This window comes from Panthera onca, chromosome B3, assembly GCF_046562875.1.
Source record: "Panthera onca isolate mPanOnc1 chromosome B3, mPanOnc1 haplotype 2, whole genome shotgun sequence".
Taxonomy (NCBI): domain Eukaryota; kingdom Metazoa; phylum Chordata; class Mammalia; order Carnivora; family Felidae; genus Panthera; species Panthera onca.
In genome coordinates this window covers 22,609,329-22,635,098 of record NC_138344.1, presented here as the reverse complement: position 1 = coordinate 22,635,098, position 25,770 = coordinate 22,609,329, and the positions used below count along the sequence as shown (strand labels likewise).

General features: G+C 36.7%; 1 pseudogene; it reads left to right on the top strand.

Annotated features, from left to right (window-relative positions):
- LOC132669607 (tubulin polyglutamylase complex subunit 2-like) lies at nt 1-25,593 on the top strand (annotated as a pseudogene).
- Nucleotides 25,594-25,770: the final 177 nt, after the last annotated feature.

Sequence of the window (25,770 nt, the reverse complement as noted above, 5' to 3'; positions counted from 1 at the left end):
ATGGCATGGCAAGTGGGATTTTATAGCCAAGTAGCAGGATGGGAGTTAGTGAATGGAAAATTACTAAGAGGAAACATTGGGGTAAGGGGAATTCTGGTTAAACCAACCTAATAGGATTCCTCGCTGAAAAAAGGCTAGCATTATCAGACATCACCCAGAGAGATGGTAGAGAATCAGAAACCCTATCAGATTTAAGAAGTGAGGGATTTGGGTTAACATGATTTAGCAGTGTTCTTGTTAAAACTAGATTTTAGAAGAAAGTGGATAAATGAGCCTGCAAAGAATTTCAGAGTCCTGTATATAGTTTGAATCTTTGTCATCCTACCTTTGTTCAAGGGAAGAAAAAACATTATTTTTCCTTTGTATGGTGTAAGTCCTTTTCTTATTTGTTCATCTTTTGTTTTTTAAGGACAAGCTGGATCATCTTTTGAGACTAGAGTGTAAAAAGTACATGCTAGCTATGATGCTGGCCATCAGTTTTTTAACTGGTGCTATTTCTATGAAAATAGAAGAAAAAACAAAGATTAGTAGTTGGAAGCCGGGTGAACTTTACAAGTGGCCCACACAGCAGCAGGTATGAAAGTTGCCCATATGTGATGTGCTGTGGTGATTTCTCCAAAGTTCGTAACAAGTCACCCATTTAACTTGCAAGGCTTCAGGAAAAAGGTCTGTTTTAGTTCTCAATGATTCCAAGTCAGAAGGGAGAAAACGGGAAACATTGGTTTGGGGAATTGTAACCAATACTGGAAGAAACAAGAATAATTCAGGATTTTGTCCAGTTACAAGTAGGTAACAAAACCTTAAATAAAATGAAAAAAAAAAACACTAGAAATTAATACCAACAAAAGTGTGCTATAGTTTTCCACTGAAATGTAATTTTTTCCTCTATAGTCACACCCATTTTTTCAATTAATTAATTAATTTTTAAATTTACATTCAATTTAGCATATAGTGCAACAATTATTTCAGGGGTAGATTACTTTTTTTTTTCAATATATGAAATTTATTGTCAAATTGGTTTCCATACAACACCCAGTGCTTATCCCAAAATGTGCCCTCCTCAATACCCATCACCCACCTTCCCCTCCCTGCCACCCCCATCAACCCTCAGTTTGTTCTCAGTTTTTAAGAGTCTCTTATGCTTTGGCTCTATCCCACTCTAACCTCTTTTTTTTTTTTCCCCTTCCCCTCCCCCATGGGTTTCTGTTAAGTTTCTCAGGATCCACATAAGAGTGAAACCATATGGTATCTGTCTTTCTCTGTATGGCTTATTTCACTTAGCATCACACTCTCCAGTTCCATCCACGTTGCTACAAAAGGCCATATTTCATTCTTTCTCATTGCCATGTAGTACTCAATTGTGTATATAAACCACAATTTCTTTATCCATTCGTCAGTTGATGGACATTTAGGCTCTTTCCATAATTTGGCTATTGTTGAAAGTGCTGCTATAAACATTGGGGTACAAGTGCCCCTATGTCTCAGTACTCCTGTATCCTTTGGGTAAATTCCTAGCAGTGTTATTGCTGGGTCATAGGGTAGGTCTATTTTTAATTTTCTGAGGAACCTCCACACTGTTTTCCAGAGTGGCTGCACCAATTTGCATTCCCATCAACAGTGCAAGAGGGTTCCCGTTTCTCCACATCCTCTCCAGCATCTATAGTCTCCTGATTGGTTCATTTTAGCCACTCTGACTGGCGTGAGGTGATATCTGAGTGTGGTTTTGATTTGTATTTCCCTGATGAGGAGCGACGTTGAGTATCTTTTCATGTGCCTGTTGGCCATCCGGATGTCTTCTTTAGAGAAGTGTCTATTCATGTTTTCTGCCCATTTCTTCACTGGGTTATTTGTTTTTCAAGTGTGGACTTTGGTGAGCTCTTTATAGATTTTGGATACTAGCCCTTTGTCTGATGTGTCATTTGCAAATATCTTTTCCCATTCCGTTGGTTGCCTGTTAGTTTTGTTGGTTGTTTCCTTTGCTGTGCAGAAGCTTTTTATCTTCATAAGGTCCCAGTAATTCATTTTTGCTTTTAATTCCCTTGCCTTTGGGGATGTGTCGAGTAAGAGATTGCTACAGCTGAGGTCAGAGAGGTCTTTTCCTGCTTTCTCCTCTAGGCTTTGGATGGTTTCCTGTCTCACATTCAGGTTCTTTATCCATTTTGAGTTTATTTTTGTGAATGGTGTGAGAAAGTGGTCTAGTTTCAACCTTCTGCATGTTGCTGTCCAGTTCTCCCAGCACCATTTGTTAAAGAGACTGTCTTTTTTCCATTGGATGTTCTTTCCTGCTTTGTCAAAGATGAGTTGGCCATACGTTTGTGGGTCTAGTTCTGGGGTTTCTATTCTATTCCATTGGTCTATGTGTCTGTTTTTATGCCAATACCATGCTGTGTTGATGATGACAGCTTTGTAGTAGAGGCTAAAGTCTGGGATTGTGATGCCTCCTGCTTTGGTCTTCTTCTTCAAAATTACTTTGGCTTTTCGGGGCCTTTTGTGGTTCCATATGAATTTTAGGATTGCTTGTTCTAGTTTCGAGAAGAATGCTGGTGCAATTTTGATTGGGATTGCATTGAATGTGTAGATAGCTTTGGGTAGGATTGACATTTAACAATATTTATTCTTCCAATCCATGAGCAGGGAATGTCTTTCCATTTCTTTATATCTTCTTCAATTACCTTCATAAGCTTTCTATAGTTTTCAGCATACAGTTCTTTTACATCTTTGGTTAGGTTTATTCCTAGGTATTTTATGCTTCTTGGTGCAATTATGAATGGGATCAGTTTCTTTATTTGTCTTTCTGTTGCTTCATTATTGGTGTATAAGAATGCAACTGATTCGTATACATTGATTTTGTATCTTGCAACTTTGCTAAATTCATATATCAGTTCTAGCAGACTTTTGGTGGAGTCTATCTGGTTTTCCATGTATAATATCATGTCATCTGCAAAAAGTGAAAGCTTGACTTCATCTTTGCCTATTTTGTGGCCTTTGATTTCCTTTTGTTGTCTGATTGCTGATGCTAGTACTTCCAACACTATGTTAAATAACAGCGGTGAGAGTGGGCATCCCTGTCCTGTTCCTGATCTCAGGGGAAAAGCTCTCAGTTTTTCCCCATTGAGGATGATGTTAGCTGTGGGCTTTTCATAAATGGCTTTTATGATGTTGAAGTATGTTCCTTCTATCCCGACTTTCTCAAGGGTTTTTATTAAGAAAGTGTGCTGAATTTTGTCAAAGACCTTTTCTGCATCGATTGACAGGATCATATGGTTCTTATCTTTTCTTTTATTCCTGTGATGTATCACGTTGATCGATTTGCGAATGTTGAACCAGCCCTGCATCCCAGGAATGAATCCCACTTGATCATGGTAAATAATTCTTTTTATATGCTGTTGAATTCGAATTGCTAGTATCTTATTGAGAATTTTTGCATCCATATTCATCAGAGATATTGGCCTGTAGTTCTCTTTTTTTACTGGGTCTCTGTCTGGTTTAGGAATCAAAGTAATACTGGCTTCATAGAATGAGTCTGGAAGTTTTCCTTCCCTTTCTATTTCTTGGAATAGCTTGAGAAGGATAGGTATTATTTCTGCTTTAAACGTCTGGTAGAACTCCCCTGGGAAGCCATCTGGTCCTGGACTCTTATTTGTTGGGAGATTTTTGATAACCGATTCAATTTCTTCGCTGGTTATGGGTCTGTTCAAGCTTTCTATTTCCTCCTGATTGAGTTTTGGAAGAGTGTGGGTGTTTAGGAATTTGTCCATTTCTTCCTGGTTGTCCAATTTGATGGCATATAATTTTTCATAGTATTCCCTGATAATTGTCTGTATCTCTGAGGAATTGGTTGTAATAATTCCATTTTCATTCATGATTTTATCTATTTGGGTCATCTCCCTTTTCTTTTTGAGAAGCCTGGCTAGAGGTTTGTCAATTTTGTTTATGTTTTCAAAAAACCAACTCTTGGTTTCGTTGATCTGCTCTACAGTGTTTTTAGATTCTATATTGTTTATTTCTGCTCTGATCTTTATTATTTCTCTTCTTCTGCTGGGTTTAGGCTGCCTTTGATGTTCTGCTTCTATTTCCTTTAGGTATGCTGTTAGATTTTGTATTTGGGAGTTTTCTTGTTTCTTGAGATAGGCCTGGATTGCAATATATTTTCCTCTCAGGACTGCCTTCGCTGCGTCCCAAAGCGTTTGGATTGCTGTATTTTCATTTTCATTTGTTTCCATATGTTTTTTTAATTTCTTCTCTAATTGCCTGGTTGACCCACTCATTCTTTGGTAGGGTGTTCTTTAACCTCCATGCTTTTGGAGGTTTTCCAGACTTTTTCCTGTAGTTGATGTCAAGCTCCACAGCATTGTGGTCTGAAAGTATGCATGGTATGATCTCAATTCTTGTATACTTATGAAGGGCTGTTTTGTGACCCAGTATGTGATCAATCTTGGAGAATGTTCCATGTGCACTCGAGAAGAAAGTATATTCTGTTGCTTTGGGATGCAGAGTTCTAAATATATCTGTCAAGTCCATCTGATCCAATGTATCATTCAGGGCCCTTGTTTCTTTATTGACCATGTGTCTAGATATCTATCCATTTCTGTAAATGGAGTGTTAAAGTCCCTGCAATTACCACATTCTTATCAATAAGGTTGCTTATGTTTATGAGTAATTGCTTTATATATTTGGGGGCTCCCATATTCGGCACATAGACAATTATAACTGTTAGCTCTTCCTGATGGATAGGCCCTGTAATTATTATATAATGCCATCTTCATCTCTTGTTACAGCCTTTAATTTAAAGTCTAGTTTGTCTGATATAAGTATGGCTACTCCAGCTTTCTTTTGGCCTCCAGTAGCATGATAAATAGTTCTCCATCCCCTCACTCTCAATCTAAAGGTGTCCTCAGGTCTAAAATGAGTCTCTTGTAGGCAGCAAATAGATGGGTCTTGTTTTTTTATCCATTCTGATACCCTATGTCTTTTGGTGGGCGCATTTAATCATTTACATCCAGTGTTATTATAGAAAGATATGGGTTTAGAGTCATTGTGATATCTGTATGTTTTATGCTTGTAGCGATGTCTCTGGTACTTTGTCTCACAGGATCGCCCTTAGGATCTCTTGTAGGGCTGGTTTAGTGGTGACAATTTCCTTCAGTTTTTGTTTGTTTGGGAAGACCTTTATCTCTCCTTCTATTCTAAATGACAGACTTGCTGGATAAAGGATTCTTGGCTGCATATTTTTTTTTCTGTTCAACACATTGAAGATCTCCTGCCAATCCTTTCTGGCCTGCCAAGTTTCAAAAGAGAGATCAGTCACGAGTCTTATAGGTCTCCCTTTATATGTGAGGGCACGTTTATCCCTTGCTGCTTTCAGAATTTTCTCTTTATCCTTGTATTTTGCCAGTTTCACTATGATATGTCGTGCAGAAGATCGATTCAAGTTACATCTGAAGGGAGTTCTCTGTGCCTCTTGGATTTCCATGCCTTTTTCCTTCCCCAGATCAGGGAAGTTCTCAGCTATTATTTCTTCAAGTATACCTTCAGCACCTTTCCCTCTCTCTTCCTCCTCTGGGATATCAGTTATGCGTATATTATTTCTTTTTAGTGTATCACTTAGTTCTCTAATTTTCCCCTCATACTCCTGGATTTTTTTATCTCTCTTTTTCTCATCTTCCTCTTTTTTCATAATTTTATCTTCTAGTTCACCTATTCTCTCCTCTGCCTCTTCAATCCGAGCCGTGGTCATTTCCATTTCAATTTGCATCTTGTTTAAAGCATTTTTCAGCTCCTCCTGACTGTTCCTTAGTCCCTTGATCTTGTAGCAAGAGATTCTCTGCTGTCCTCTATAGTGTTTTCAAGCCCAGCGATTAATTTTATGACTATTATTCTAAATTCACTTTCTGTTATATTATTTAAATCCTTTTTGATCAGGTCATTAGCTGTTGTTATTTCCTGGAGATTCTTCTGAGGGGAATTCTTCTGTTTGGTCATTTTGGATAGTCCCTGGAGTGGTTCGGACCTGCATGGCACTTCCCCTGTGCTGTGGTGTATAACTGGAGTTGGTGGGCGGGGCCACAGTCAGACCTGATGTCTGTCCACAGCCCACCGCTGGGGCCACAGTCAGACTGGTGTGTGCCTTCTCTTCCCCTCTCCTAGGGGCGGGATTCACTGTGGGGTGGCGTGTCCCGTCTGGGCTACTTGCACACTGCTAGGCTTGTGGTGCTGGGGATCTGGCATATTAGCTGGGGTGGGTAGGCAAGGTACACTGGGGGGCAGGAGGGGCAGGCTTAGCTCGCTTCTCCTTAGGTGATCCACTTCAGGAGGGGCCCTGTGGCAGCGGGAGGGAGTCAGACCTGCTGCTGGAGGGGTGGCTCCACAGAAGTACAGCATTGGGTGTTTGCGAGGAGCAAGCAAGTTCCCTGGCAGGAACTGGTTCCCTTTGGGATTTTGGCTGGGGGATGGGCGAGGGAGATGGCGCTGGCGAGCGCCTTTGTTCCCCGTCAAACTGAGCTCTGTCATCCTGGGGCTCAGCAACTCTCCCTCCCTTTGTCCTCCAGCCTTCCCGCTTTCCAAGCAGAGCTGTTAACTTATGACCTCCCAGATGCTAAGTCTCAGGGGTAGATTTCTTAATGCCCTCACCCATTTACCCCATTTCCCCTCCCACAATCCTTCCAGCAACCTTTTTTGTTGTCTATATTTAAGAGTCCCTTATGTTTTATCCCTTCCTTGTTTTTATATTATTTTTGCTTCCCTTCCCTTATGTTCACCTGTTTTGTATCTTAAAGTCCTCATGAGTGAAGTCATATGATATTAGTCTTTCTCTGACTAATTTCATTTAGCATAATACCCTCCAGTTCCATCCATGTAGTTGCAAATGGCAAGATTTCATTCTTTTTGATTGCCAAGTAATACTCCATCATATACGTATACCAATTTTCTTTATCCAATCATCCATAAATGAACATTTGGGCTCTTTCTATACTTTGGCTATTATTGATAGTGCTGCTATAAACATTGGGAGACATGTGCCCCTTCAAAACAGCACATCTGTATCCTTTGGATAAATACCTTGTAGTGCAATTTCTGGGTCATTGGGTGGTTCTATTTTTTAATTTTTTAAGGGATATCCATACTGTTTTCAAGGGTGGCTGTACCAGTTTGTATTCCCACAAGCAGCACAAAAAAGATCCTCTTTCTCTGCAACGTTGCCAACATCTGTTGATGCCTGAGTTATTAATGCTAGCCATTCTGACAGGTGTGAGGTGGTATCTCATTGTGGTTTTGATTTGTATTTCCCTGATGAGTGATGAGCATTTTTTCATGTGTCGGTCGGCCATGTAGATGTCTTCTTTGAAGTGTCTATTCATGTCGTCTGCCCATTTCTTCAATGGATTATTTGCTCTTTGATTGTTGAGTTTGATAAGTTCTTTATATATTTTGGATACTAACACTTTATCTGACATGTCATTTGCAGACATCTTCTCCCATTCTGTTGGTTGCATTTTAGTTTTGCTGATTGCTTCCTTCACTGTGCATGAGATTTTTATTTTTTTGAGGTCCCAATGGTTCATTTTTGCTTTTGTTTCCCTTGCTTCTGGAGATGTGTTGAGTAAGAAGTTGCTTCAGCCAAGGTCAACGTGGTTTTTGCCTGCTTTCTCCTTGAGGATTTTGATGGCTTCCTCTGTTACATTTAGGTCTTTCATCCATTTTGAGTTTATTTTTGTGTATGGTGTAAAAAGGGTCCAGGTTTATTTTTCTGCATGCCGCTGTCCAGTTTTTCCATCACAATTTGCTGAAGAGACTGTCATTTTTTATTGGATATTCTTTCCTGCTTTCTCAAAATTAATTGCCCACACCTTTGTGGTCCATTCCTGGGTTCTCTAGTCCATTCCATTAATCTGTGTGTCTGTTTTTGTGCCAGTACCATACTGTCGTGATTATTACAGCTTTGTAATACAACTTGAAGTCTGTGATTGTGATGACTCCAGCTTTGTTTTTTTGTTTTGTTTTGGTTTTGTTTTGTTTTGTTTTGTTTTTTTCAAGATTGCTTTGGCTATTCAGGGTCTTTTCTGGTTCCGTACAAATTTTAGGATTGTTTGTTCTAGCTATGTGAAGAATGCTAATGTCATTTTGATAGGGATTACATTGAATATGTAGATTGCTTTGGGTAGTATTGACATTTTAATAATATTTGTTTTTTCCAGTTCAGAAGCATGGAATCTTTTTCCATTTTTTAGTGTCTTCTTCAATTTATTTCATAAGCTTTCTATAGTTTTTCATGTATGGATATTTCACCTCTTTGGTTAGATTTGTTCTTGGCATTTTATGGTTTTTGGTGGAATTGCAAATGGGACCAATTCCTTGATTTCTCTTTCTGCTACTTCATTATTGGTGTATAGAAATGCAACTTATTTCTGTGCATTGATTTTATATCCTGCGACTTTGCTGAATTCATGGATCAGTTCTAGCAGTTTTTTGGTGTACTCCTCTGGGTTTTCCATATAGAGTATCATGTCATCTGTAAAGAGTGAAAGTTTGACTTCCTCCTGGTCAATTTGGATGCTTTTACTCCTTTATTTTGTCTGATTGCTGATGCTAAGACTTCCAACACTATGTTGAATAACAGTGGTGACAGTGGACATCCTGTCATGTTCCTGACCTTAGGGGGGAAGCTGTCAGTTTTTCCCCATTGAGGATGATATTAGCGGTGGGTCTTTCATATATGGCTTTTATGATCTTGAAGTATGATCCCTCCATCCCTACTTTCTTGAGGGTTTTTATCAAGAAAGCTTGCTGTATTTTGTCAAATGCTTTCTCTGCATCTATGGAGAGGATCCTGTGCTTCTTGTCCTTTCTTTTATTGATGTGATGTACCACACTGATTGTTTTGTGGATGTTGAACCAGCCCTGCATCCCAAGTATAAATCCCACTTGGTTATAGTAAATAATTCTTTTAATGTATTGTTGGATCCGGTTGGCTAGTATCTTGTTGAGGATTTTTGCAACCATGTTCATTGGGGAAATTGTTCTGTAGTTCTCCTTTTTAGTGGGATCTTTGTCTTGTTTTGGAATCAAGGTAATGCTAGCTTCATAGAAAGAGTTTGGAAGTCTTCCTTCCATTTATATTTTTTGGTACAGCTTCAAGATAATAGGTGTTAACTCTTCCTTAAATGTTTGGTAGAATTCCCTGGAAAGCCATATGACCCTGACTCTTGTTTTTTGGAAGATTTTTGATTACTAATTTGATTTCTTTAATGGTTATAAGTGTGTTCAAACTTTCTATTGTTTCCTGTTTCATTACTGGCAGTTTATATGTTTCTAGGAATTTGTCTATTTCTTCCAGATTGTCCATTTTATCGGCATATAATTGTCCATAAATTCTCTTATTATTGTTTGTATTTCTGTTGTGTTGGTTGTGATCTCTTCTTTCATTCTTGATTTTATTCATTTGGATATTTCCTTTTTGTTTTTGATCAAACTGGCTAGGGGTTTATCAATTTTGTTAATTCTTTCAAAGAACCAGCTCCTGGTTTCTTTGATCTGTATTACTGTTTTGTTTGTTTGTTTAGTTTGATTTGGTTTGATAGCATTGATTTCTGCTCTAAACTTTATTATTTCCTGTCTTCTGCTGGTTTGGGGTTTTATTTGCTCTTCTTTTCCAGCTCTTTAAGGTGTAAGGTTAAGTTGTGTATCTGAAACCTTTCTTCCTTTTTTAGGAAGGCCTGGATTGCTATATGCTTCCCTCTTATGACCGAGTTTGCTGCATTCCAGAAGTTATGGGCTGTGGTGTTATCATTTTCATTAGCTTCCATGTACTTTTTAATTTCCTCTTTAACTTCTTGGTTAGCCCATTCTCTCTTTAGCAGGATGTTCTTAACTCCAAGTATTTGTTATCTTTCTAAGTTTTTTTCCTGTGGATGGTTTCAAGTTTCATATCATTCTGGCCTGAAGTATGCAAGGTATGATCTCAATCTTTTTGTACTTGTTGGGGGCTGATTTGTGTCCCAGTATGTGGTCTATTCTAGAGAATGTTCCAAGTGCACTGGAGAAGAATGTATATTCTGCTGCTTTAGGATGATATGTTCTCACTATATCTGTTAAGTCCATTCAGCCCAGTGTGTCATTAAAAGCCACTGTTTCCTTGTTGATATTCTGTTTAGATGATCAGTCCATTGTTGTAAGTGGGGTGTTGAAGTCCCCTACTACTATGATATTATTATCAATGAGTTTCTTTATATTTGTGATTAAACCATTTATATATTTGGGTTCTCTCACGTTTGGAGCATAAATGTTTACAATTGTTAGATCTTCTTCGTGGATAGACCCCTTGGTTATGATATAATGTCCTTCTTCATCTCTTGGTACAGTCTTTAGTTTAAAATCTGGATTGTCTGATATAAGTATAGCTACTCCAGCTTTCTTTTGGCAACCGTTATTATGATAGATGGTTCTCCATCCCCTTACTTTCAATCTGAAGGTGTCTGTAGGTCTAAAATGGTTCTATTTTAAACAGCATATAGATGGATCTTGTTTTCTTATCCATTCTGTTACCCTATGTCTTTTGATTGGAGCATTTAGCCCATTGACATTTAGAATGAGTACCCAAAGATAGGAATTTATTGTCATTATGTTGCCTGTGGAGTTGGAGTTTCTGGAGGTGTTCTCTGGTCCTTTCTGATCTTTGTTGCTTTTGGCCTTTTTGTTTTGTTTTCATCTTTTCTCCCCTCAGAGAGTACCCCTTAAAATTTCTTGCAGGGCTGGTTTAGTGTCACAAACTCCTTTAATTTTTGTTTTTCAGGGAAACATTTTATCTCTCCTTCTATTTTGAATGACAGACTTGCTGAATATGACAGACTCTTGGCTGCCTATTTTTCTGACTCAGCACATTGAATATATCCTGCCACCCCTTTCTGTCTTGCCAAGTTTCTTTGGATAGGTTTCTCCTCCAAACCTGATCTCTCTTCCCTTATAGATTACAGACTTTTCCCCTTGCTGCTTTCATGATTCTTTCCTTGCCTGAGTATTTTGTGAATTTGACTATGATATGCCTTGTTGATGGTCTGGTTTGTTGAATATAATGGGAGTTCTCTGTGCTTCCTGGATTTTGATGTCTTTGTCTTTCCCAGGTTAGGAAAAATTTCCTCTATTATTTGCTCACCTAAACCTCCTACCCCTTTTTCTCTCTCTTTATCTTCTGGAACCTTTATGATTCTGATGTGTTTTTTTTTTCTTTTTCTTTTTTTTTTTTTCTTTTCAATGGGTCACTGAGTTCTCTAATTTTTATATCATGCCCTTTTACCTTAATCTCTTTTTTTTTCTTCATCATTTTTCTCCATAAGTTTGTCCTATATTTCACTGTTCACTGCCCTGCTTCAAAAATCCTTGCTGCCGTGGCATCCATTTGAGATTGCAGCTCGGTTATAGCATTTTTTTATTGCATGCTGACTAGGTTTTACTTCTTTCATCTCTGCAGAAGGGGATTATAATCTATTTTCGACCCAAGTTAGTGCTTTTATTATTGTGATTCTAAATTCTGTTTCAGACATCTTGTTGACTTTAAGTTATGTTTCAGACATCTGTGATGATTAAGTCCCTGGCTCTCATTTCTTTCTGTTCTTTCTCTTGGGGCAAATTCCTTACTTTTGTCATTTTGAAGGAAGAAAAGAAATTAACAAAGTAAATAAAAATTAAAAACAACACAAAAAAGTCAAATAAAGAATACTATATCCCAGGTGTATTTTGGTCTGGTTGTTGAAAGAAGTTGGATAGATTAGAGAAAAAAGGGAAATATAAGAAAAGAAAAAAGGAAGATGTTTGAAAATTTGAAAAAAAAATGAATACAACAAAATAGAATAAAATGAAGTGATGAAAGTAAAATAGAATTTTAAAAATTTACAAAAAATAAACAATATAGTAGAAAGAATTTAAAGATAAATCTTTTTAATAAAAATGGAAAATAAAAATATTTTTTCTCTATATGTATTCAAGAATAAGTTAAGAAAAAGAAAAAAAAGTTGAATAGATGGACCAGCAAACAGAATGAAATATGACTGAAATTACATCTGTTTTCCCCTACAAGTCAAACTATGAAGCACTTTATAGTTTATAAACTAAGAAGGCAGAGAGAATTGTGATTTTCCTCAAGAGCATGGTTGGCCCAGTTGGGCAGGGCTTAGTGTAATAGCTCAGTTCTTCACTACATGGTGCTGTTTAGCTTAGTGGGGTGGATTGTTGTGGCATGTGTAGGTGTGTATGTGCATGCACGGGAGCAGTGAAAATGGTGTCACCCAGCTACCCAGTCTCTAGTATCAGAACTCTGTGCTCTCCCCAACCAACAATCAAGTACCCCTCCTTTGTCTCTGGCTTCTGTCCACTCCCTGCTTCTACACTGTTAGTGACCATGCTGTCAGGTTGCCAGGCGGCACCTCCCTCCTGAGTTTTATCTCAGATGAGGCTGTATTTCCCAACCCCTCACTTCTAGAGGACTGTGGTTTTGACCTGTTCTGACACTCTGCGGGAAGGTCTCGCTGAGCAATGGCTGGGTGCTGGCCCACCCTCAGAAACTTTCATGAGACTGTGTTGCTGCCAATGCCCAGAGACTGTGGCTAGGTGCTAGCCCACCCCCAAAAATGTTCCTGCAATCATGTACATTCAGCAGCATTTCAGGATTATGGTAAATCACAGTACACATCTGGTGTCAGGCTTCACCCTTAATGTCTTTTTCCAACAATAGTAAACGTGGTTGTTCTCCGAGGTCCACTGTGACCTTTGCCTGTGGGGTGGCTGCACAGCCTCTACAAAATGTCCTTCCAGCAGGGGAACTGCCTCTTCCCATGTGGCCCGTGGACCCTTCAGACCTCACTTTCTGCTCCTGGGGATTCACCTTTCCCACCAGAGCACCACTAGGTATCAAGCTGAGAAGTTTTAGACTTTGCACTTCCCCTGTTTATAGAGTCTTAATGGAATTTAAACCCTCTCCTTTCTCCTTTCTCCCTTTTTTTTTCAGTCCCTTGCATCTGCTTCCACTCTTCCTCTTTCTCTCCAGCTGCTTTTGGGGGGAAGGTGTGGCTTTTCCATACTCTCCCCCCATCTCCATCCTCTCTCCACAAGCAAAAGCAGCTCCCTGCCCTCTGAAGCTTCTCTCTCCCCCCATTCACCTCCCCATGCTGTGTACCTGCTGAGCTCTGTGGTTCAGGTTGTGAGGATTATTGTGTTAATCCTGAAATCAGTTTTCTAGGTGTGCAAGATGGTTTAGTGTTGATCTGGCTGAAATTCAGGGGTGAAAGACACACAAAAAAAACAAAAAAACACAACTTCCATGCTGTTCTGCCAACTTGGCCCTTCCTCTGTTACTGCCATTTATATCAAAGGTAATCAAGTACAACTAATGTGTTTGGAGAGAGAGAGAGAGAGAGAGAGAGAGAGAACTAATTTGTTTGCAAAATGTCTCATTAAAGTTGACTGATTACTTACATAAGTAAGCAGCAAGAATAGTAATTGATCACATAGATCTCTTAAGTTTGCTTTGCTGGAACTTTTAAGAATCTCAGATTAAACTTTTCAAAGACTTTGAAACTAGAAAGCCAAGCCAATAATTTCACATCAGATTTTTATGGCAATACCTATAGTTTGGGTGAATTCCTCCCTTCTTGAAGTCCACAAAATATCTTCAGGTTCCTGAGCCTCTCATAAACTGACCTTCCCTTACCTTGTAAGGCCATCAGAAACCCTGTAAACAAGATACCAGTAGTTTTCCCAAGGTGAGCCTTTTAAGTGTTGTCTCCATAAAGTCAACCTTAGTTCCTTAAAGCTTTCTAGTCACCTGATTCCATGTACCATTCTCAAATATAGCATTCCAATCAAAGCCTTGGTACTATAATCAATACTTCCAATTGTATCCTGATACAAGAACAAATTCTTATTGAACTTATTCAAATGTCTATCTTGCCTTGAAAATAAAAATATTCACTGAGAGTTTCTGAATTCTGGAGGGAGCAAGTAATGAAAAAATATATTTATTTTCTTTGTTCACTAAGGGATACTTTACTAAATTTCTATGTTATAGAGAGCTTTATAGAAAAGAAAAAAAATATTTCCTTAGATATAAGAATGAAACATTAAAACACCAACAATGTTTCAAAGAATTGTAAAAATTTATAATCATCTTCATCAATTTACTCAGTTCCATTCAGTTAACTTTTGTTCTGCATGATCTTGAGTTAGCAGTTTCATAAATACATCAACTTCTTCATTAGTTCTATAAAGTCTTAGTCTAGATTCATGATCATGAAGTTTTTTTAAGTGATGCCATCATAGAGTATCCTCACTATAGCTAATTGTAAATGCTTGAAGAGAAGAATTAGAGTAAAATAACTGTCTGTGAATGATGAGACTTAAAGCGGCCAAGGTTAAAGAATGATAGAAATTCATTTGATAAGAAAAATTAGTTATTTATGTGGTGTCCAATATTTTAACGTAACAAGACAATGGAGGTATTGACACATTTCTATGAGTGTTTTACAACTTCTGGAATACTCACATTAGTAACATGTATCCATATACTTGTAACCTAAAAAGTTTTATCATTACTTTTATCATTACTTCTTATTTAACAATGTTTCCTACATAATTTAACATATAAAATAAACCAAATTATTTTAATATCTCTCTTTGACAAAGTGAGAGACCAATTTGAGATTTTTCAGGAGTGTTATGGGAGATTTCAAAGTTAGGTTAAGGTAAAAAATATTCCATTTAGAATTTGATTTGGCACAGCTTGACAAAGATATTAAAGATTCTGAACACTTTATTAACTAAAATTTTGATTATCTGTTCATAAAATATTTCAAAGGCAAATACAGAAGGTTATATAATAGTGAACATAACATATCTTTTACAATTGAGAAAACTTGATTTTCTTAAGTGATCATAGGGTTGATAAAAATAACATAAAGCACAGAAAATTACTCTAAAACACAAAATCTTTGTTTTCCAGGCAGGTTAATAAAAAAAGTAAAGAAAAAAAAACTTTTAAAATAATTTCTTATTAAGAGCAGACTAATAATCTATGAAAACTATTGTTTTTTTACAGAGAAACCCAAATTCTAGTTTTACTCCAATGTGCTTTTGACATAAAAGCTCATTTTTTTTTTAAATTTTAAGTAAATTCAGTCTTAGTAGCTCTGACTACTAAGATAGCATTTTTTCCCCAAGATTTCTTTTACAATACATTTAAATATCTACTTACTTTTTGTCCTACTCTTTTTATCTTTCTCATTTTGAAAAAAAAATACAGTCATTCTACTCTAGGACAAAATTACTTCTTTTCCCCTTAACAAAGACATGTCTTTCTTTCCTTTTCTTATAAAAAGTATCAAATTTCTCTAGCAAATTTATAAATACATTATTTAATAATTTTCTAGTGTCATATGACTTGTTCGCAGTACAATTTCTCATGTTTACTAACAGAGATAAATATACTTTCCTTATTTTTACCATATAAGAACAAGATTCCAAAAGTAGATAAATTTATGTTCATCATGTTTCAACATTTAAACGATCTAGATATTCAATGAATATCCATCGTTTAACTTAGCATAGCTTTAAGTATCAAGTTATCATAAATATTTTAACCTATTTTTAAGTAGACATATAAAACATAATTACTGTTAAAAAGTTTATTTATAAAATTCTACTCCACTTACATCTATTTAATTAGCTTGTTCTGAACAATTATGCATGAATTGATTAAAAAAAAACTCATGGGACATTAAATAAAGCAAACCTTTATATATTTTTTCTTGTTGACAAATTAAGCAATTTCCAAAGAGAAATCCCAATGGGAACAGAGTATTTCCCTCCCCATTCTTATTGTCATAATTGACATGAATCAATAAACTATGTTTTATTATACTTTTTGCTTTTTGATTGGATTGACACTTTATAATTATAAACCTCTACTAGAGATAACATAAACTTGTTTCACTAGTAAATCTAGGTAGAATAAATTGTTTCTTCATTATGTTGAATACTGACAACTCTGAAAACATGCCTATTGGGAATTTATCGATAGTTTTGAAACTATCTTTATTTTCCAAAGATTACTCCAGGTCATGTTAACTTACAAACAAAACAAATATTTAGAATAGTTTCCCTACTTCCAAGAGTTTAAAGAATTATTATTTTTCTTTTTTGTTCTTTACAAAATTTATTTTATTATTATATTTATTTATTTATTTAAATTCAAGTTTGTTAACATACAGTCTAGTATTGGTTTCAGTCTAGTAATGCTTAATTTATATTATCACTCATTTGTGTCTAAATCATACTGAAAAGGATCCATACTGAATGTCTTTAAGGTGTTTTATAAATTAATTTGATAACACTATCCAGAAATAGAAAAATATCACATAAACAGAACATACATGCATGTATACATAAACACACAGACCCAAACAGAGATTTATGGCATTCTAAAATTTTAGCCATGAGTCAGTAAAACAGTAATATAGAACTCACTGGTTTATACCCACATTATTTTTCTTTCAATTTTTTATTTAAATACAAGTTAGCTAACATACAGTGCAATATTGATTTCAGGAGTAGAAATCAGTGATTCATCACTTACTTAAAACAGTACTCATCATAGCAAGTGGCCTCCTTTATACCCATCACCTTTCTATCCCATCTCCCATTTACCTCCCTCCATCAATCCTCAGTTTGTCCTCTATCTTTAAGAATCTCTCATGGTTTGGGGCACCTGGGTGGCTCAGTAACTTGATCATCCAACTTCAACTTAGGTCATGATCACATGATTTGTGAGTTCAAGCCCCACATAGGGCTCGCTGCTGTCAACACAGAGCTTGCTTTAGATCCTCTGCAATCCTCTGTCCCTCCCCAGCTCCACTTTCTCTTGAAAATAAATATAACATTAAAAAAATAGACTCTCTCATGGTTTGTTTCCCTCTCTTCTTGCCCTCCCTCTATATGCTCATCTGTTAATTTCTTAAACTCTAGATATGAGCCAAATCATATGGTATTTGTCTCTGACTGACTTACTTTGCTTAGCATTGTACATGCTTGCTCCATCCATGTTGTTGCAAATGCCAAGATTTCATTCTTTTTGATGGCAGAGTAATATTCCATTAAAATACATATATCACATCTTTATTCATTAATCAGTCTATGGACATTTGGTCTGTCTCCATACCTTGGCTATTATTGATAATGCTGCTATAAATGCATGCTTTGGTGTGTATGTGCCCCTTTGAATATGTATTTTTGTATCCTTTGGGTAAATACCTACTAGTGCAATTACTCGATCCAACAATAGTTCTATTTTTTTATTTTTTGAGGAAACTCCATACTGTTTTCCACAGTGGCTGCACCAGTTTGCATTCCCCTCAGTAGTGCAAGAGGATTGCCCTTTCTCTGCATCTTCACCAAAACTTAGTGTTTCTTGTGTTGCTAATTTTAGCCATTCTAACGGGTTTGAGGTGGTATCTCATCATGGTTTTGATATTTACTTGATGATAAGTGTGTTGACATATTTTCATGTGTCTCTTGGTCGCCTGGATGTCTTCTTTAGAAAAGTGTCTAATCATGAATTCTGCCCATTCCTTAACTGGATTTTTTGTTTTTTGGGGGTTGAGGTTGCTAAACTCGATATAGATTTTGGAAAGTAACCCTTTATCAGATATGTCATTTGCAAATGTCTTCTCCCATTCCATCGGCTGCCTTTTAGTTTTGTTGACTGTTTCCTTCACTGTGTGGGGGTTTCTTATCCTGATGAAGTCTCAATAGTTCATTTTTGCTTTTGTTTCCCTTGCCTCCAGAGAAATGTTTAGTAAGAAAATGCTATGGCTGAGGTCAAAGAGATTGCTGCCTGTGTTTTTCGGTAGGATTTTTGTGGTTTCCTATCTCACATTTAGGTCTTTCATTACTTTTGAATTTATTTTTGTGTATGGTGTGAGAAAGTCGTCCAGTTTCATTCCTTTGCATGTCACTGTCCAGTTTTCCCAGCACCATTTGCTGAAGAGACTTTTTTCTTTTTCTTTTTTTCTTTTTTTGATTATTTTTAAATATTTATTTATTTATTTATTTATTTTTAAGTATTTTTTTAATCTTCATTTATTTTTGAGAGAGAGAGAGAGAGACAGAGTGTGAATGGGGGAAGAACAGAGAGAGAGGGAGACACAGAATCTGTAGCAGACTCCAGACTCCGAGATATTGGCACAGAGCCCGATGCGGTGCTTGAACTCACAAATTGCAAGTTCATGACCTGAGCCGAAGTCAGATGCTGAACTGACTGAGCCACCCAGGCACCCCTAAACATTTATTTATTTTTGAGAGAGAAACAGTTTGTGAGCATGGGAGGGGCAGAGAGAGAGGGAGACACAGAATCCAAAGCAAGCTCCAGGCTCTGAGCTGTCAGAGCAGAGCCCAATGTGGGACTCAAACTCATGAACCATGAGATCATGACCTGAGCTGAAGTTGGACACTTAACAGACCGAGCCACCCAGGTGCCCTGAGACTGTCTTTTTTCATTTGATTATCTTCCTTGATATGTCGAAGATTAGTTGGCCATACATTTGTGGGTCCATTTCTGGATTCCCTATTCTCTTCCAATGATCTATGTATCTGTTTTTGTTGTTAAGGATGATATTAGCTGTGGATCTTTCATATATGGACTTTATGATGTTGAGATATGTTATTTCTATCCCTATTTTGTTGAGGTTTTTTTACAAGAAGTTATGCTGTGTTTTGTCAAATGCTTTTTCTGAATCTATTGAGAGAATAATATGGTTCTTATTCTTTAATTAATGTGGTGTATACATTGATTTATTTGTGAATATTTGTTTTTAATTTTTAATGTTATTTTTGAGTGAGAGAGACAGATCATGAGTGGGGGAAGTGCAGAGAGAGGAGGAGACACAGAATCTGAAGCAGGCTTCCAGCCTGTATGCTCCATATTCAATGGAAAGACAGTCTCTTCAACAAATGGCGCTGAGAAAACCAGATATCCACATGCAGAAGAATAAAAGTGTACCACTTTATCACACCATACACAAAAACTAAATTCAAAATGGATGAAAGACCTAAGTGTGAGACCATAAAAATCCTAGAAGAGAAAACAGGCAGCTACCTCAATGAGCTAGGCTTCAGCAACTTCTTACTAAGCACGTCTCCAGAGGCAAGGGAAGACATACAGGTGAGCAACAGACACAAAAAACGATGCTCAATATCACTTATCATCAGGGAAATAGAAATCAAAACCACGATGAGACACTAGTTCACCCCTGTCAGAATGAACAAAATTAACAATTCAGGAAACAACAGAAGTTGGTGAGGATGTGGAGGAAGGTAAACACTTTTGCAGTGTTGGTGGAAGTGTAAGCTGGTGCAGTCACTCTGGAAAACAATATGGAGGTTCCTCAAAAACTTAAAAGTAGAAATACCATAGGATCCAGCAATTGCAGTAGTAGGTATTCACCTAAAGGATACAAAAATACTGATTTGATGGGGCACATGCACCCCAATGTTTATAGTAGTACTATCAGCAATAGCCAAATTATGGAAAAAGCCCAAATGATGTCCATTGACTGATGAACAGATAAAGAAGATGTGATATATATATATATATATATATATATATATATATATATATGAATAACATATATTGTTCAATATTATTCAATAAATATATAACATATATATATGAATATTACTCAGCAATCAAAAAGAATGTAATATTGCCATTTGCAACAACATGGATAGAAGTAGAGTGTATAATGTTAAGCAAAATAAGTCAGAGAAAGACAAATATATGATTTCACTCATATGTGGAATTTAAGAAGCTCAACAGATGAACACAGGAGAATGGAGAAAAAATAAGAAAAACAGAGACGGAGGTAAACCATGAGACTCTTAAATATGGAGAACAAACTGAGGGTTGCTGGAGGGGAGATGAGTGTGGGATGGGCTAAAATGTGATGGGTATTAAGAAGGGCACTTGTTGGGATGAACATTGGGTTTTACATGTCTGTGATGAATCACTAAATTCTACTGAAACCAATACTACACTATGTATGTTAACTAACTTGAATTTATACAGATAGATGATAGATAGATAGATGATAGATTAGAAAGATAAATAGAGAGGTGATAGATAAAAATAAAGGTTATTAACTTCTTTAAATGTCTGTTAGAATTCTCCTGGGAAGTTGTCTGGCTCTGGACTTTGGTTTGTTGGGAGATTTTTGTTACTGATTTGATTTCTTTGCTAGTTATGGGTCTGTTCAATTTTTTCATTTGTTCCTGTTTCAGTTTTGGTAGTCTGTATGTTTTTAGTAATTTATCCTTTCCTTCCAGGGTGCCCAGTTTGTTGGCATATAATTTTTGTAATACTCTCTTATGATATGTATATATATATATATATATATATATATTTTTTTTTTTTTTAATTTCTATGTTGTTAGTTGTGATCCCTCCTCTTTCATTTGTGACTTTTTTTTAATTTGGGTCCTTTCTTTTTTGTTTTTGAGAATTCTGGATAGGGGATTTATCAATTTTATTACTTGTTTGGAAGAACCATCTCTTAGTTTTGTTGGTCTGTTCTACTATTCTACCAATTTCATAGGTAAAGTGTTTTCACTCTTTCTTTCTCTCTCTCCTTCTCTCTTACTACTTTTGGGGGGAGTGCTTTTCTTGCACAAACCTGATTCACTGCTCAATCTCCCCCTCTCTGTCTCCTCTTCGTGAAAAGAGCTCCCACTCCTCAGCAACACTACCACTTTTCTCTCCCTAATTCATCTCTCCACACCACATACTTGCTGTGTTCTCTCTCAAATTAAGCATATTATTTTGTTTATTCTCAGATCAATTTCCAAGGTGTTCAAAAATAGTTTGAGGTTGATCTAGCTGTGTTCAAGGGAGGAGACAAGCCCCAGTCCTCCTACTACTCCACCATCTTAACTCCTCCACCACAAACACATGTAACTTACTCTCTATATTGTTATCCAAATTGTGTTTTTTTTACATAAATGAAACAAGTTGAGGTTTCCCAATGCAATCAGGGATATATTTTTTTTTACTAATATTCAGGAAATTTAAGATTTTCTTTTGCCCTGGCATGTAATCTGATGCAGGCTCTGGAGTAAATTTTAGGCAAGTGACTGTTGAAATTCTAGCAGCTCTCCGAATGTCTCCATAACCCATCTGAGCGAAGAAACATCCAGTTTTGTTTCCAAATAGCTTTTTCCTTCCTTTTTAACCTCAATTTGTTGTTTTTGGAAGTCCTCTTTATCCCTTGAAAGCCTGAGAGGAGGGGGGCTAAATTCCATGTGATTTAGGGAGATGGGGGGCTGAAGAGGGAAAGGAAAAGTTTGACATGGGCGGACAGAACAATGAAGGAAATAAGGGTGTGAAGGGGGACATCATAAAAGATTCACAGCATGTTGCTGTCCAGTTCTCCCAGCACCATTTGTTAAAGAGACTGCCTTTTTTCCACTGGATATTCTTTCCTGCTTTGTCAAAGATTAGTTGGCCATACATATGTGGGTCCAATTCTGGAGTCTCTATTTTATTCCATTGGTCTATGTGTCTGTTTTTGTGCCAATACCATGCTGTCTTGATGGTTACAGCTTTGTAGTAGAGGCTAGAGTTTGGGATTGTGATGTCTTCTGCTTTGGTTTCTTCTTCAATATTACTTTGGGTATTCAGGGTCTTTTGTGGTTCCATACAAATTTAAGGATTGTTGAGATAAGCACTGGTTGTTATATGTAAGAGATGTATCACTGTGTTCTACTCCTGAAACCAATACTACACTGTATGTTAACTAACTTGAATTTAAATAAATAAATTTTTAAAAAGAATAAAAGTCATATCTAAATAAATGCAAAAAAGCATTTGACAAAATTCAACATTCAGCATGAGAGCTTTTTCTATAAGACAACAAGACAAGGATTCCCCTCTTGCCAATTTTACTCAACATGGTATTGGAAGTCCTAACCACAGCAATTAGGAAATAAAATGAAATAAGGAACATCCATATTGGTAAAAATGATGTTAAACTGTCACTATTTGCAGATGACATGACACCATGCATAGAAAACTTCAAAGGCTCCACCAAAGAACTATTAGAAGTAATAAATTAATTCAGTAATGTTGCAGGATATAAATCTAATACTCAGAAATTGGTAGAATTTCTATACATGAATAACAAAATAACAGAAAGATCAATTAAGAAAACAATTCAATTTACGATTTCACCAAAATAGAATAAAATGCCTCCTTAACTATGGAGGTGAAATATTTTCTCTGGGAATTATAAAACATTAATGAAATAAATTGAAGATGATATATCTACATTTATTTAAGTGGAAGGATATTTCATGCTCATGGATCAGGAGAATTAATATTGTTAGAATGTCCATACTCTCCAAAGCAATCTACAAATTCAATGCAATACCTATCAAAATATCAACAGTATTTTTCACACATCTAGAACAAATAATGCTAAATTTGTATGGAACCACACACACACACACCCACAGACACACACACACACACACACACACAAAACATGAATAGGCAAAGCAATCTTGAGAAATAGGAACCAAGCTGGAAGTATTACATACTGAAGATACACTACAATGCTGTGCTAATCAAAGCAATATGGTACTGGCAGAAAAATAGAGACATAGATCAATGGAACTAAGTAGAGATGTCATATATAAGCCCATGATTATATGGTCATGTAATCTGTTACAAAGAAGGCAAGAATACAATGGATAAAAGACAATTTCTTTAGTAAATGATGTTGGGAAATTGTGGGCAGCTACATGCAAAAGAATAAGACTGGACCACTTTCAGACATCATACATAAAAATAAAACTCAAATGGATTAAAAACCTAATTAGGGTTTAATACACAAAATATAAGGGGTTAATGTGAAAAATATATAAATAACTTATACAACTCAATATCCAAAAAAAGAAATAATTCCACTAAAAATGGGTAGAAGATCATAAGGGTGCATGTATCCCTTTGAATTAGTGTTTTTTGTTTGTTTGTTTGTTTGTTTGTTTGTTGCTTTATTTTTGGGGTTTGTTTGTTTGTTTTGGTAAATACCCAGTAGTGTGATTGCTGGATCATAGGGTAGATTTATTTTTAACTTTTTGAGGGACATCCATAATGTTTTCCCCAGTAGCTGCACCAGTTTGCGTTCTCACCAACAGCATCTTTCCATGCCATAAAAAAAGAATGAAATCTTACCATTTGCAACAACATAGATAGAGATTATAATGTTAAGTGAAATAAGTCAAAGAAAGACAAATACCATATAATCTCACTCATATGTGAAATTTAAGAAACAAAACAAACAAGCAAAAGGTAAAAAAAATGACAGACAAACCAAGAAATAGTCTCTTACCTATAGAGAACAAATTGATGGTTACCCATAGGGGGTGGGGGGAAAGTGGGAGAATGGCTTAAATAGGTGATGGGGATTAAAGAGTACACTTATCATGATGATAAAAAAAATTTAAAAAAAACTATGAAAAAAACTATGAAAAACACTAACCTAAACAGCCATTTTTCCAGAGATGTACAGATGACCAACAGACAAATGAAAAAGTTCTTGACATCACTAGTCATCAAGGAAATGTAAATCAAAATTACAATGATATATCACCTTACACCTGTCAGAATAACTAAAATAAAAAAGATAAAAATAAGTATGGCAAGGATGTGGGGAAAAGGAATTCTCATATACTGTTAGTGGGAATCCAAATTTATGCAGCCACTGTGGAAAAGAATATAAAGATCCATCAAAATGTTAATAATGGGAATACCATATGATCCAATAATTCCACTATTTACCCAAATAAAACAGAAACATTAAATCAAAAGACATACACAAGCCTATGTTTATCACAGCACTATTTACAATAGTCAAGATACAGAAGCAATCCATGTGTCCATTGATAGATGAATGGATAAAGACAATGTGAGATAGATAGATAGATAGACAGATAGATAATATGGTGGAATATTACACAGTCATTAAAAAGGAATGGATTTTGCCACTTATGAAACCATGGATGGACCTAGAGGGAATTATGCTAAGTAAAATAAATCAAATAGATAAAGACAAATACTATATACTTTTGCTTATATATGGAATCTAAATAACAGAACAAATGAATGAACAAACAAACAAAAAGCAGAATCAGACCTAAAAATAAAGAGAACAAACTGATGGCTGCCAGAGGAGAGGGGATGTGGGAATGAGCAAAATGGATGAAGGAAAGTGGGAGATACAGGCTTCCAGTTATGGAATGAATAAGTCATGGGAATAGAAGACACAGCATAATGATAATGTAATAGAGATGTTTTGGGACATATGGTAGCATAGACAGATGGTGAATATAGCGTAATAGTATGATGTATAAACTTACCAAATCAGTTTGTTGTTCACCTGAAATTAATGGAACACTGTGTGTTAACTATATTCAAATAAAAATATTTTAAAATAAATAGAGTCTCTTGTAAAAATATATTCTAGAGGTGGGCTGGGAAGGTCTGGATGGAGGAGTTGTTCCCCACCCCGCCCCTTCCTCTGTGAAGTGGTCTCCATTGGTGGCCAGTCCTTGGGAAGGCTTTGGGGAACTACTATTCCCAGAGCATCCCAGGCACCCAATCTCTGCCTTCCTGGCTTTTTGCATGGAGCACTACTACTCTGGAAATGCAGTGAACTTGATGGCCCAGTCTCTGGTGTCCCCCACCATGCATAGAATGTGGAGGATTCAGTGCCCCCAGGCTGTAGCAAGCACACCTGGAGAAGCTGACCCTGGGAATCACCTGCATACTACAATCTTCCCCAGGTGGGACAGAGGGTGACTGTCATAGAAAAAAAAACCTGCTGAATGTCATAAGATTTCTTCATGGGAATAAAAAATAACTGTGTGTTACCTGAGGATGTGAAGAACTTTTACCTGATGACCACTGGCTTCCACAGGACATGGAATGTGAAACTGGATGAGCATATCATTCTACTGGGCATCATGGCAATTAACAGAATCTCAAAACTGACTCAATTCAACCAGTTTTCTGTGTATTCACTCCCTAATCCACCAACCCTGGTAAACCTGGAGGATGACGGTCTTGAAGCCAGTGAGAACCAGCCAGAGAAGACTCACTTTGATTCTCCAAGTGTGATATTTGAGCTGGATCCTTGCAACGGGAATAGGAAGTTTTCCTTGTCTACAAAGAGGGAAAGCAGTGTTAGTGTGACACTGAAATCTGGTTCCTGGACAGAGTGTTATACTGGCATTTTCTTACAGATACCTTTACCACTTACTATCTCCTGCTCATCATGCACATGGGTCTGCCGCAGTGGCAGTAGGACTTCATCAGCTATGGAATTAGCCCACAAGACAAAAAAAAAATGGTTCAACATGTATCAATCCATCACCTACAGCACAAACCTGCTTGCAGAAGGGACCAACTCCTTTGTGAACAAAGCTGGATCCCAGCAAAGTGTTCAAAAGCAAGAATAAGGCATTAATCCCTCAAAAGAAAATTCCTGTCCAGTCTGCATAGGCAGGATGCAAGGAAAGGACTCTGGGGGAGATCTGAGCCCTTCAAGTGCTGGCTAATACCAAAAGGAGTATAAGGCCTAGGATTTGGCCAGAAGGGGCCCTCAGGTCCTCCCTCCACCTCTAAATCCTTTTCTAGCCCTGGAAACCCTGTCCATAAATGAGCACCCCCACCTTCCCA